The sequence below is a fragment of the Toxorhynchites rutilus genome, chromosome 1 (genome assembly GCF_029784135.1).
Source record: "Toxorhynchites rutilus septentrionalis strain SRP chromosome 1, ASM2978413v1, whole genome shotgun sequence".
In the NCBI taxonomy this organism is placed as follows: Eukaryota; Metazoa; Arthropoda; class Insecta; order Diptera; family Culicidae; genus Toxorhynchites; species Toxorhynchites rutilus.
In genome coordinates this window covers 201,623,156-201,637,702 of record NC_073744.1, presented here as the reverse complement: position 1 = coordinate 201,637,702, position 14,547 = coordinate 201,623,156, and the positions used below count along the sequence as shown (strand labels likewise).

The 14,547-nt window shown below is 41.9% G+C and overlaps 1 protein-coding gene across 1 annotated transcript in view; it reads right to left on the bottom strand.

Moving 5' to 3' along the window:
* The window catches only part of LOC129762264 (uncharacterized), a 105,022-nt gene extending 95,673 nt beyond the window's left edge, over positions 1–9,349 (bottom strand). The window contains exon 1 of the mRNA XM_055760370.1: positions 8,802–9,349. The gene's annotated coding sequence lies outside the window, so the exon portion shown is untranslated. The remainder of the gene's footprint in view (positions 1–8,801) is intronic.
* Between the last annotated feature and the right edge of the window lie 5,198 nt (positions 9,350–14,547).

Genomic DNA, 14,547 nt, shown 5'->3' with positions numbered 1-14,547 from the left:
GAATTTTCAAGAGACAAGAAAATTGGAGCGAGTTGCACGGAAAGTGAAACCAATGCGTGTCCATACCGGGGGTTCGCCTGTCTCTTCGGAAGATGATTAGAATGCTAAATGAGGGATAAGCTGATGTGAATTTGTCTTAATAAAATGATCATTAAATCGAACGGACGGGAAAGATCCGGCTCCAAAGTGGTCGTCGTCGGTTTCACGGGCGTTGTCCGAAACAGAACGCTCCTCGCGAAAATGCGGTCCCATGGTGAGCGAACGATTGCCTCGCCCCGAAGAAGATTGCGTGAGCGATGAGCAGATCCGCACAGGTGTAGCCAACAATCCGTGCAGATATTTGGATAAACCAATTATTGGCCCATCGCCGTTTTTCACCAAGATTTAATTCCATAATTGCAATTTCATTTACACCCAATCATTCGATCCATCGGTTGTATTTCACCATCCCTCGACGCCTGAAAAACCAAACATTTTCACCATCGATGGCGATAAATTTACCGACAGTTAACCTGTTCCGCTTCCGCTATTATGATGCGAAGAGAGAGAGCATTTATTACCAAATCAACAGCACTGTGCGATGTGCGATGATCGCACTGATCGCACTGATTGATCATTAGCGTGCATTTTCCCCACCTCGTATCGTTTCTTTTCGTTTTCCTTTTGTTTGGGAGGAAAAACGGTCCAACTAACGAACGGTACCGGTTCCGATTTTTCGCTACTGACCTACTGCCTTCGAATCGATGTAATATTATTTAGTGGAATTGTTGAACATATGTTTTTATTTTATTTTTGTGTGCTTTCCTCGCCCAAAGTATACAATAAACACGAATGAGCTTTTTTTTGGAGATTATCCAATTAAACAGTGAGCGGCGTGATCTGATTCGAAAACAGTCAAAATTGGTCTCACATTGTTGTTTAGGCTATCCAACACGTTATGACCCTGGTCAATGCTGCGTTAACGAGGTTTACTTTATCAACAAATTACGTTTCACCAACAGAACACACAAGCTTTAGCGCGGACAATGGTCGCCTTAATTAGGGTGTTTGTGATTCGAGATGTATAAAATGCGTAGAGTATTGAAAAGGTGGCCCACAATCCCTGATATTAAAAGCAACCAGTTTTTGGTATTTGTTCTTCCAGAGATATGCATGTCAGATTTTGAGTTCTCTGGTGAGGAAATTGTAAAATAGCTGAATATAAAGGGTGTGTCACATCAAATTGCATCACGGAAAAAACGCTGTAGAAATTTAATTTTTAGGAATTATATCTTCAGCTTTCGCTTATAATCAGATAAGAGTGTATAGATCACGTTGGCCATGCTTCACTGTCAATTTTTCGTAAATTTGGAAAAATGTCGTCGAACGAAAAAGAGCAATTAATCGAACGAAAAAGAGCACTCATTTCGAGAATCCGGAGTTGTCACATCGGGACATCGGTAAGATGCTGGGAATCGTCCAATCCACGGTCAGCAGAGTACTAAAACGATACTTCGAGAACCTAACCATCGACCGGACGGTGAAGAACGGCAAAAATGGATGCTCCGTCAGTGAATAAGATCATAAGCGCGTAGTTAAGCAGTTTAGACGTGATCCGAGAAGTTCGGTCCGGGATGTCGCCAATAAGCTGAATTTGTCAAGTTCTTTCGTCCAGCGGACCAAGCAGCGGGAGGGCCTGCGTACATACAAGGTTCAGAAGGCTCCTAACCGCGACGAAAGGCAAAACATGGTGGGGAAGACGCGAGCCCGGAAGCTGTACACCGAAATGCTGACGAAGCCGCATTGCCTGGTAATGGACGACGAAACTTACGTCAAAGCGGACTTTCGTCAGCTGCCGGGCCTGTTGTTCTTCTCCGCAGAGGACACATTCAGCATTCCGGAGGAGATTCGCAAGCAGAAACTATCCAAGTTTGCCAAAAAGTACATGGTGTGGCAAGCGATCTGCTCTTGCGGAAAGCGGAGCGCCCCCTTCGTGATGACCGACACGGTGAACGGGCAGGTTTACCTTAAGGAGTGCCTACAGAAGCGCTTACTACCACTATTGAAGCAGCACGAGGGCCCGACCATCTTCTGGCCGGATCTCGCTTCGTGCCACTATTCAAAGGACGTGTTGGAGTGGTACGAAGCCAACGGGGTCACCTTCGTGCCAAAGGAAATGAACCCGCCCCAACGCGCCGGAGCTTCGCCCAATAGAGAAATATTGGGCGATTATGAAGCAGGCCCTCCGGAAGAACCCAAAAGTTGTCAAATCGGAGGCGGACTTCAAGAGAAAATGGATTTCTGTTCAAAAAAAAACTACAACCTGACGTTGTACAGAACCTTATGGACGGGGTAAAGAGGAAGGTGCGAGCATACGGGCTTGAGCTCGAAGTATGAATAAAAAGAAAATGCCAAAAGTTGTTTAATAGTTTTTATTTTACTGTCTAAAATTTTCAAAAGGATCGGTCTACTGGGCGAATTTCTACAGCGTTTTTTCCGTGATGCAATTTGATGTGACACACCCTTTATTAGGCTGTCAAAATAGTCCTGCGGTATTTCCGCGAGGTGTCGTTGTAAGCGCGTAGTTCTAGTTGTATTCATTGTATCGAGTCATACTATAGCTTGTTGGAAAGGTATTTTTGCGCGGTGTTTTGTTTGGTTAAGTCGTTCGTGAGTTATAGTGTCGCAAATATGGAGCAAAATAAAGAGAAAATCCGACATATTTTACAGTACTACTATGACAAAGGCAAAAATGCATCTCAAGCTGCCAATAAAATTTGTGCAGTTTATGGACCCGATACAAGTTTCCATTTCCGCCGCACAACGATGGTTTCAACATTTTCGTTCTGGTGTAGAGGTCGTCGAAGATGCGCCACGCTCCGGAAGGCCTGTCGTCGAAAATTGCGACAAAATCGCTGAATTAGCCGAGAAAGACCGGCATAGTAGCAGCCGTAGCATCGGCCAAGAGCTGGGGATAAGTCATCAAACCGTTATTAACCATTTGAAGAAGCTTGGATTCACAAAGAAGCTTGGATTCACAAAGAAGCTCGATGTATGGGTGCCACACACGTTGACGCAAAAAAACATCTTTGACCGTATCGACGCATGTGAATCGCTGCTGAATCGCAACAAAATCGACCCGTTTCTGAAGCGGATGGTGACTGGCGATGAAAAATGGGTCATTTACGACAACGTGAAGCATAAACGGTCGTGGTCGAAGCCCGCTGAAGCGGCTCAGACGGTGGCCAAGCCCTCATTAACAGCCAGGAAGGTTCTGCTGTGTGTTTGGTGGGATTGTCAAGGAATAATCTATTATGAGCTGCTTCCCTATGGCCAAACGCTCAATTCGGGCCTGTACTGCCAACAACTGGACCGCTTGAAGGTAGCACTCATGAAGAAGAGGCCATCTTTGATAAACAGAGGCCGCATTGTCTTCCATCAGGACAACGCCAGGCCACACACTTCTTTGGTGGCGCGCCAGAAGCTCCGGGAGCTCGGATGGGAGGTTCTTTTGCATCCGCCGTATAGTCCGGACCTTGCACCAAGTGACTACCACCTGTTTTTGTCCATGGCGAACGAGCTAGGTAGTCAGAAGTTAGCCACAAAAGAGGCCTGTGAAAATTGGCTATCCGAGTTTTTTGTCAATAAGGAAGCGAGCTTCTATAACAGGGATATTATGAAGTTGGCATCTCGTTGGGAACAAGTCATCGAACAAAACGGCGCATATTTGACTTAAAACAGATGACTGTAACTAATTTTATGAACAAATGAAAATTCAAAAAAAATACCGCAGGACTTTTTTGACAGCCTAATATATTAGGTTGGGGGAATAGAAATCCATTATTTTTGCGTGAAATTCAAAACTTTCACTGAGATGTTTTGGATTGTCTGATTTGGGTCAACGATAATATACCCAAAGAAAAAAAAATTGTAGCTTTTATTGTAGCAGACGTAAAAATTAGAGTTTTTTTAAAAACCGAAAAATCACCGGAAATCGGCGATTGTCTTAAAATTGCATGACACGTCGAGATCAATAGTTATCTCACGACCGAGTGCCAAAAAAAAATTTGGTATAACTGCATACTTGAAACAACATTTTTTAATATTTCATGCAGCTACCGTTCTTCGCTTAGTTGTCCCATGTTACTTTTTGACAATTTTCACTTTTCTTCACAGAACGATGTTTTTATGCATAATTTTTCAGAAAAACCCAAAGAAAAATTATCGTTCGTTCCCATTCCTTCCGTTCTTCATTTTGAAGAGGCTTTAAACTTTCCAGTTTATTCGCCTCTATTTGTTCCCAGTATTTAAAAAACAACATCAAGTTCAACTGTCCCATGTTGATATTCTAGGCATAACTATCCCACCACGAATTAGAATCCCGTAATCAAGCTTGATTGATTCAAGTGAGGGCATCTTGTCACATTTCATGAAACAATATTTTAGTGCTTGTGAAAAGCCCGGTGTATTGCTAAACTGAAATGTTTAAAGTTTCTGGAAGACAAATATGGCATAAAACTTTGATTGTGTTTTTTCCAGTTGCTTGTTTTGGAACATGGGACAACTATGCGTGGAACGTCAGTGCAGTTGTTACGTGTTTTTCGGGTCTTTTTTCAAAGTAAAGAATGTATAACGACCCTTGGGGTCGACATTGGCTTCCCAGAAGTCCACAAAAACAAAAACTGATTTTGGTGGCCGACAAGGTCTGAATATCGACTCTATTACCCCTAACATTCAAATTGTTATTTGAAATATCTTTTTCATGAGGGTGCCCATTTCCATTTGAGGGTGGACGAAATATCAATGTTTCCCTTTTTGACGTAGAACTACGTCTTTCATTAAGGGTGCCAAATCAGAAAACAGGTCACGTTTGTATGAAATAAAATTAACGTTAATAACTATTTTTGCCGCAAACGGATTTTGGCGATTCACATACTAATCGAATCGGAAATTCCGTAAGATTTGTTTAATATGCTATACATTAGAATCCCCTGGTTTGTAAATGGTTGAAATTCATGAAAACTTGAGGCGTTTCCATTTTCCCATACATTTGTTCTATCCATTTGTGTGCTTTCCCGAACAGACCTGTCAATAACGAGCAACTTATCGACGGCCAACGGAGGGGAAATCGTAGGATTCAAAGTCCCCATGAACAAAGCAAAAGTAGAAGAATGAAGGGGAATACTTGCCTAGAGTATAAACAGTGGATCTCGCTGAGGCAAACCTTAGAGGCGAATGAACTGCAAAGTTTAAAGCCTCTTAAAAACAAAGAAAGAAGAAGAAGGCAAACTTTCATTCGGCATCGGACTGTTGAGCAATCCAGTTCACTTTGCTTTCGCTGCGCTTCGATCTAAGATTGGACCCCACCAGCGGTAATCCAAATTGGATATCGTCGTTTGGTTTTTCTGTTCGTTTTTTTCGCATTATTCGTATCGTGTATTTTTCTTTCCGCGTCATAAATTGGACGCTTCGCGTAATGTGTGATGAGCAAGAAGAAGAGGAAGGCAAGCTCTAGCCCTGCGAAAAACGAACGCATTGCCAGGGGCAGTAAAATTTCGAGGCAAGCGTCATCCAATGATGCACGCGATGTTGGTGCAGTGAAAAGCGCTCGCACTGAACCGAGCCTTCGCGAGTGTGACACCGCATCGCACAACAGCGAAGTAGGCGATTTCGGCACGTCGGTCGAAAATGTAAACGCCGTTACCCAGGCAGCAACCAAAATCAAGCTCCCCCGCTGGTGGTGAAGGCGGTCGCTCTTGACAAACTCATCAGCGAATTCGCATCGATGGGTGTTACAGCAGAGTACAAGCTGTATGGCATAATTCAGTCTTTTTCCATGCAGTTAACATTGTTTGTTTTCCGTCATCATAAGGTCTTCGTTGGTGCCTTTGAGAATGCATCAATGCATTAAACTAACGTTATGGCGAATCAGGCGTTAAGGTTGTGCGCCAAAAAATTATTTGGGGAATACCAATCATCTTGAATGTCTTTCTGGAATGTTATAAGTTAGTTGGGTTCGCGTGCCAGTCGCAAAACTAGGATCAACTAGGATTGTTTTTTGCGCTAATATTGATCATAATGAAGCATTGCTACTGTTCTCGAGGTTGTTATTAACAAAAAGAGTTTATTTCGCTTGTTTAGTCACCGAAAAAGTAAATGTCGTTCTGGAATTTTGCATGTGATTAGGTTTCGCTTGCCAGTAGCAAAATTTCCCCCACTAAGGGTGACAGCTGCGCTTCTCTCGAGCATGAGAAAGTAATGCAACTTTTTTCGAGGCCAGTAATATTAACAGAAGCGTTTCTTTTGGGAATAGCGCAAAATGATGAGAAGTGTTTATATTCCTAGTAGTTTCAAGCCACCAATGTATGGCTCTGTATGAATGCTCTGGCGAACGCTTGTTTGGTGCTTGTTTTACGTTGTACGAACGATGCCTAGAGGTGCGATTCCTTTGAGGCAATACTAAATTACATGTAGCATGATATTTGATACTTGCAAGTGTTGACATTGTTGTTGTTTCCATGCGGTGCCAAAGATATATTGATGTAGTTATGAGATGTGGGATAATGGTTCTGGTGCAACATGTATATAATCGACTGTAGCCGAGTCTATGTCAATTGCGAAAAAGGCCACCGGAATAGCATTCGAGGTAAATTTTCAATGCATTGACATGAAATAAATTGCGACATACGATCAGCTAGTGTATTGTTCTGCGAGGGCAAGAATGAATCATCAATCAGTTATCGTCAACTGATTCTACAATGAAGAAACCATTTCAGAGATTATTGTACTAAGTAGTTGTTTCTAAAATTTCACAGCATTATAGAATAATATCCGAAGGTATAAATAAGCGACTTATATAAAATAACAGCGTAGTTCTACGTCAACAATGCGGTCGTATCTTGGACACAACCTCCTATAATTTTTTCTCTTGTGTACGCGCATTGATCCGGCGATCTGACTGCAATTGAAGACTACGTCAAAATTTCTCTGCAGAAATGCAAACAAGAAACTTATGCCCGAGTCAGATTTTTGATATCGACGAGAACGGTCTATATCAGGCAACAGGAACATTGAAGCTACCTCTAATGGTCAACTGGGAGTATCTTAATCCTCGACCATTGGAGAACATGAAGAAGCTGCCTGTTTACTACACAGCATCCAAGAACGCTTGAATGACTCGTAATTTATCCAAAATCTAATTTTTTAGCATTTCCTGCAGGATTTCCACTCCGAGCTGTACCTGGTGTTGAATAACTGTTCAAAACAACTTAATATAGAGGAACTGCATAGTAGTGACGATCCTATAAGCAGTATATTTGTACCCAAAACGCCACAGAGGTTATTCAGCCTATGGATTAGACCATAATCCAAATGATTAAATCATGCTAAAGGCAGATTATGCCGAGAGAGATCCTTTTTTAGATCAGGTGAGTTTCATGACAATGTGAAATGAATTAACGTGAAGGCGGTATTTTGTATTGTGGAATCTTGGGATAAAGTTCGTCAATCGTCGATAAGGAAGTCTTGGGATGTACTCTACAATCCGGGAGAAGTTGAAGATGAGGATGAACTACCACAGGCTGTTAATAATAAAAACTGAGATCAAGGAAGATGACACCATAAATATAACAGATCATGTTGACCTTGAGGATGGCTTTCAATCGGTTCCTGAAGAATCGGCGTTGAATTCTATTGACATTATGATCAGATATGCAGAAGGACATGACGGGCCCCCAATTCTCAATTTTCATTGCGTGAAATGAGTTCGAACATCTTACAGAAAATAGCAGATAGAAATTCATTATGAGAAAGTTATTACTAGAGATTCTTCACTATATTCGATTATAAAACAAAATGAAAAATACATGTGTCGAGACATGTTTAAAGCAAATAAATACAAGTTAAAATTTCCGCAATTCATAGTTTTAGTTTTTCATTATATATGTTTAGTTTTATTAATGCAAATAAAGTCTGAAATATCATTCGTCATAAGAGTCCCGAAAAATCGATTAACATCAACATTTTTTGATGAAATCCAACTGTCAACTGTCCAACTGTCGAAAGTTTTCTCGATCATCCATGGCCCAGAACTTTCAGTGACTAAGGGCAAATTAAAAGAAACGTCGAGAACGGCGAATGTGAATAAACCAATAAGTTTGAACTAAAAGATCACATGATTATGTCATATCAGAAAAATCCAAACAATTCACATAATACGGGAGTACAGACTTACAACCGGTATGCGATCGTCTTTTGTCGTTTTATAGCACTTACTTATTCAAACTTTCGTCTTACAAACATTTTGGAATGAAAAATGCAACATTCTGAACAATTTTGCACAACCAACACACATGTTGAAGATAAATTTAACACAAAAAGAACATTCCTGACCCTTCTGGTACATAGTTCTCACATTCTTAGGTACTTTTAGGACGCAAGGTGATCTGCGGACGCAAGAGCATTTCGTTTGTGGAACAACAGAATTCACTGATGTCATGGAATCCTGAAAAATGTCCAAGAAGTACAACTTCAACTGCAAATACTGTCGAGCACAAGTATAGACTTGTTCTGACAGATAGTTCAGATAGTTCACGCAGGACGTTTCCTGGTAATAATATTAAATGTGTTGATTTCCAAGTGTTTTCAACAATTCACTATCACGAGGCACATTGAATATTGCAACAAGCATAAAATCCACTCATTGATACACACTCGAACCTAAATGATATTTTGTTACAGTCCTTAAATTCACATTATCAAAATCCTTCCTTACAAGGATCATTTTTCCATAAGCAATAATTATCACTATTCACGATATTTACCTGTTAAAAAAATTAATCTTTCGCGCTAAACTTTAAGATATCCAAATCTCGACTCTCACAGCTTTCCACGGGTTCCAGAGGTTGTCTCTTCAGTTTTTCACGTTGCAATACTCGGTACTTGATTTGTTCAACTTCTGAGCATGCTTCTGATTCAGCGAATCAACACTTTTCGATTCAGAGTACGACACTTCACGTCGTGAGCGGGAGCTTCACTACAAATTTTCGTTTAGAATTCCGAATTTCTCTGATGATCTCACATTCAGCTAATCACTTTAATCCAGATTTTTGTTCCAGAAGGTAACAACACTCTTCCAAAGCGACGCAAATTATTCCGTTTGTTTAGTTCACTATCAGTACCATAATCCTGCGCCACAGAATCGCAACGATGGGATAGAACGCAATGCGGGTGGTTTCACTTCCTCAACTACGGTCTCCGCGTACGATAAGGAGGCACAAAAAAGCTTGCTACCCAAAAAATTTCATAAGTGCAGCGGATCCCCGCGCGATCGTGTTCGTGTCTTTACGGTGCGGTTGTCTCGGCAAGAGTGTTTAATTCACCTGTTTGCCATTAACGTTATACTTCCAACCTGCGCGTGCAAACCAAACCACACTGGGGTGATAATAGAGAAGAGGTAAAGAGACTCCAGAGCAGAGTCTGTGGTCTGTGGGGTCCGAAATCTGAGCACCGGAGATAGAGAGAGAGAGAGTGAGAAATCACAAAAACCAGTCACCACAGAAACGAGGGGCGCGCGCTGTGGCCAGGTTCAAGTTCGCTCTCACTCTCGCTGGAAAATAATCACAAAAAGACCGACGACGCATGGGGCTAAGCTAAGCTGAAGTGCCCCCGACATTGGGTCCAAAGGCGCGACGCGGGTCTTTCTCACTCTCATTTGTGCACACACATACGGAGTGGTGACGAAAAAATATATCAGCGAAAAACCGCCAATGCCAATGCCAAGAGCTGAAGCCCCGGAGGGTAGAGTGTCGATCGGAAGGTATACGCGTTAAGCGAGGGGGCCATGGGGAGGAGAAGCGAGTGCGTTGAACAGCATCCGATTCCGAAAGGCCGTTGCTGTCACAGCTTCTTCTGCTGCGAAGAAATAAATGAAAATGCACTCTTCATATGAATTGACAGATATTCGCTAGTTCTGTTGGATCTATTCTATCAACCGAACAGACCATATTCAAAATATCTTTTGAACCCAAACTCTGACCGAGTTGCAGATATCGAGAGTCTCCAAGAACCCGCCCCGTGTCCCGAAGCCACACCAACTCCACACACAGTCAATCGGCGAAGGGAAACAAATTCCACTCACCGTTTCGTTTGGCAAAGTCAACCCAAACCAGCTCTGTCGAGCGCACAGAGATATGCTTTCTTGCTGTGACTGACTGAGTGACTGACTGACTGACTGAAGGCAGTCATGCGTGAACTTTTGCTTTCTTTCGGGAAGGGACGACGACACTTCCAGAAGGTCCAACCATATTAGGAAAGATTTCGAATTCTCAATCAACTATTCGACCCGATCGAAATCCAAGTTTCAGGAGTGGTTCGTCATTGGTTATTTTTTCACTCCGCTAATTTCGTTGCTCTGAGATTGGAATTCTTCCGGTTCGCAGCATCCCGCCATCCGCCAATTTAAGCTAATGCGCGCGCGGCAAACCAACCCGGGTGGAATTTCTCGTACCATTTTTGTTTTTTCACATATCTCCCCCTGATAGACACTAATTGTGGGAAGAGAATGCGCTCGATTCGCGACGGTGGCAGCCAATCTGCACCTGAAAGTGCATTCCCCACGCGCAATTAACCGAAAGATAAGCGCAGAGACGAGAGACAACGCGTGAGACTTAGGGGATGACTGCGGCGTTCGTTCACCACGTGTGCCAGATACAAATCGGCTCCCGGGGCTCGCTAGATATTGCACGTATCCACCACCCTCGGTTCGGATCGATGCGGCAGCGTGAATAGATTTTGAATGCTGCGCGATCTTCATCCTGTTGCAGTCGGCAAGCGGAGATGGTTTCGGAGATGGTTGCTTTCAGTATGCAACCGCGGTGTGCAACCCTGAATGAAATGATTTATTTCAGTTTGCTACCGGTTTCATCTGGTGTTGAATGCTAGAAACTATTGATTAACTTGCAGTCGAACATTTAAATTATTCTATTGCGACCAAAACATTAGGAGTAGCAGATTTGTCAGAACCCTGCAAACATTAAATCGTATAAGTTGGTATATTCCAAGTTGTACATGAAGTGGTATTGAATCACAATCGTATATTACATCGAACAAGGCTCACGGCTTGTAATCTAAAATCATATAAAATGCTATACATCTGATTTATCTATCACGATAGATTAAGTCGCAATTCGGTATAACAACTATCGGTTTTATGATACATACTATCGTAAAATGTAGCATATATGAATAGCAGGCAGATGTAGTTCGAGAGTAACTTAAATGTATAGTTTGAACCAATATGGTACAGAAAAACTTCGATATAACCTACATTTTATTTTCAAAATTGTACGTTGTATCGAATTGTACGTTATATCGAAGCATAATAAAGAACTCAGGAACATAGCTTATTTAACTTTTTTGTTTTGCTGGTTGGGTAGGATAAGTAAATAATGATGAAAAAATTGTACTAGAAGATGAAGTCAACCTTTCTCACGATCATACTGTTGATTAAAACTTGATTCATTTAGAATCCACTTGTATCGCGGGATTAGTTGAAGGTATAAAAAATGTTTTTACATCAACGTATAGATAACGTATTGTTCTTTCAGTTAAAAATATTGTGAAAATTATTCCTTTACAGTTTTGATGAATTTTCGTACTTTTCTTCGAACACCCTCCATAAAAGTTTGAACTCTGTAGGTCATTCTCAGCGGCCCTTTCATTCCACGATCTCTCCGTATCTGCAGCATCCCGAGTCACTTTGACACAAATTCCGCAATTCCGTTTCACAACTGCCCAATAGTTCTCGATTGAGAGGAGTTGGCAGCAATTTGGAGGATTGAGGTCTTTTTCAATGCAATCGATTTCATTGTAACGGGGGTCCACTGAAGCACCTCTCGACTGTAGTGGCATCTTGCTAAATCGCCAAAACTTCACCGGACGTTTCTGCAGGCACTCTCCCCAATGGATTTTCGATTCCATTGTCTTGTTTGTGACGAGAACCTTGGTTTTCTGTCCACAGCTGCAAATCCCTTGCCAAATCAAGAACTCCATGACAAATTTATCAACTGAAACGAACCCAAAATTTGCTGGAAACGTCTCCTCTAACAGTGATCTTATAGCATTTCAGGCTTGAGAGCTGTCCGAAATACATTTTCACCTACCTATCGTCATCCATCAGCATGAATCCTTCGTACTTCGTACAAAACCTTATTGTACAACCATCGAGCACGTCTTTTGGCCAGCAGATTTTCCTCCAGTGTGCTGTTCGGTTACTTGAAGGCACAGAAATTACGATAACCTTCTCGCATTTGGGTTTTTCGGATGGTACTTTTTTTGAAGTTGAGTTTGCGGCGATGTCGTTGTCCGAGAGTATTCGGGTTTCCGTGAATTATCTCAATCAACAGCTGCACCTTCACGAACACGAACATATTAGGCTGTCAAAAAAGTCCTGCGGTATTTTTTTTTTGAATTTTCATTTCTTCATAAAATTAGTTACAATCATCTGTTTTAAGTCAAATATGCGCCGTTTTGTTCGATGACTTGTTCCCAACGAGATGCCAACTTCATAATACACCTGTTATAGAAGCTCGCTTGCTTATTGGCAAAAAACTCGGATAGCCAATTTTCACAGCCCTCTTTTGTGGCTAACTTCTGACTACCTAGCTCGTTCGCCATGGACAAAAACAGGTGGTAGTCACTTGGTGCAAGGTCCGGACTATACGTACGGCGTTGTCCTGATGGAAGACAATGCGGCCTCTGTTTATCAAAGATGGCCTCTTCTTCATGAGTGCTACCTTCAAGCGGTCCAGTTGTTGGCAGTACAGGTCCGAATTGAGCGTTTGACCAAAGGGAAGCAGCTCATAATAGATTATTCCTTGACAATCCCACCAAACACACAGCAGAACCTTCCTGGTCGTTAATGAGGGCTTGGCCACCGTCTGAGCCGCTTCAGCGGGCTTCGACCACGACCGTTTATGCTTCACGTTGTCGTAAATGACCCATTTTTCATCGCCAGTCACCATCCGCTTCAGAAACGGGTCGATTTTGATGCGATTCAGCAGCGATTCACATGCGTGTCGTGTGTGGCACCCATACATCGAGCTTCTTTGTGAATCCAAGCTTCTTCAAATGGTTAATAACGGTTTGATGACTTATCCCCAGCTCTTGGCCGATGCTACGGCTGCTACTATGCCGGTCTTTCTCGGCTAATTCAGCGATTTTGTCGCAATTTTCGACGACAGGCCTTCCGGAGCGTGGCGCATCTTCGACGACCTCTACAACAGAACGAAAACGTTGAAACCATCGTTGTGCGGTGGAAATGGAAACTTTATCGGGTCCATAAACTGCACAGATTTGATTGGCAGCTTGAGATGCATTTTTGCCTTTGTCATAGTAGTACTGTAAAATATGTCGGATTTTCTTTTTATTTTGCTCCATATTTGCGACACTATAACTCACGAACGACTAAACCAAACAAAACACTGCAAAGGACTATATTATAGCGCGTAAAAATACCTTTCCAACAAGCTATAGTATGACTCGATACAATGAATACAACTAGAACTACGCGCTTACAACAACACCTCGCGGAAATACCGCAGGACTTTTTTGACAGCCTAATATTCAGCGATTTCGTGATTCTAGTACCTTACCAAGCCGGATTTTGAATGTGGGTGTCCTAAACCAAATTTCATCTCTCAGCCTCCATCCTACACAGCTTTCCTAAAAGAAAACGGATCAGTGAGGATTTCCACACAATTTGCTGTCAAAAGCTTTGAGATACGCCTACTCCGATCGCTGCTATACAATGACGTTACTAGCAGAAGAGGAAATCAGGATAAAATCGACACGGTGGGTAAAACCTCTTTTTTTACAATTTTTTTGCCTTTGCTTTTGCACACACTTGTAATTTCTTACGTTTCGAGTCATCAACCAGCTGCTGATGTCGCGTCAAAACAATCAACAAAACAAAACCGATCAACTGGAAACAGCTCGTGTAAAATTTTCGTAGAATTTAAGTGTTTTATTCTGAAGATTTTGTAAAATGCCATACTTTTTGTGTGCCTTATTCATCTTACATTATTTTTCAGTGTATTCTGTGAGTCGGCGGATGGTTTTGTTGCTTGTATATGCTCAAAAGTTTTGTTTTGAAATTTCAAGTTCTTCCGGAGTAAGACCTTAGGGCAGTATTCTAGTCTAGAATTTTGAAAAAAATCATTTTTTTTCTTCATATTCCTGAAGTTTACGCAGTCGATAATATATCATATAAACCCTTTTCGAAAATCTCATTATTTACCGAGTTATAGTCATTTTAGCGATGCGTTATCTTATCTACCAGGGCTCTGCATAGTCATAATCAACCGAGGACAATCAGCTGACTATCTGACTGACTATATCCGTAGTCAGTTAGTAATGACTTTTGGCTTCTTCACGCAGTTTCTCTGCCAAAACGACTAAACCAGCCGTATGACACCCGCCATGTTTTTGGTGCCAACATCTAAAACGTCAAAAGTATTTGTTTTCTTCAAAACAGCGATCCGCGTTGACGGCATTGAGCTTCGTTTACTA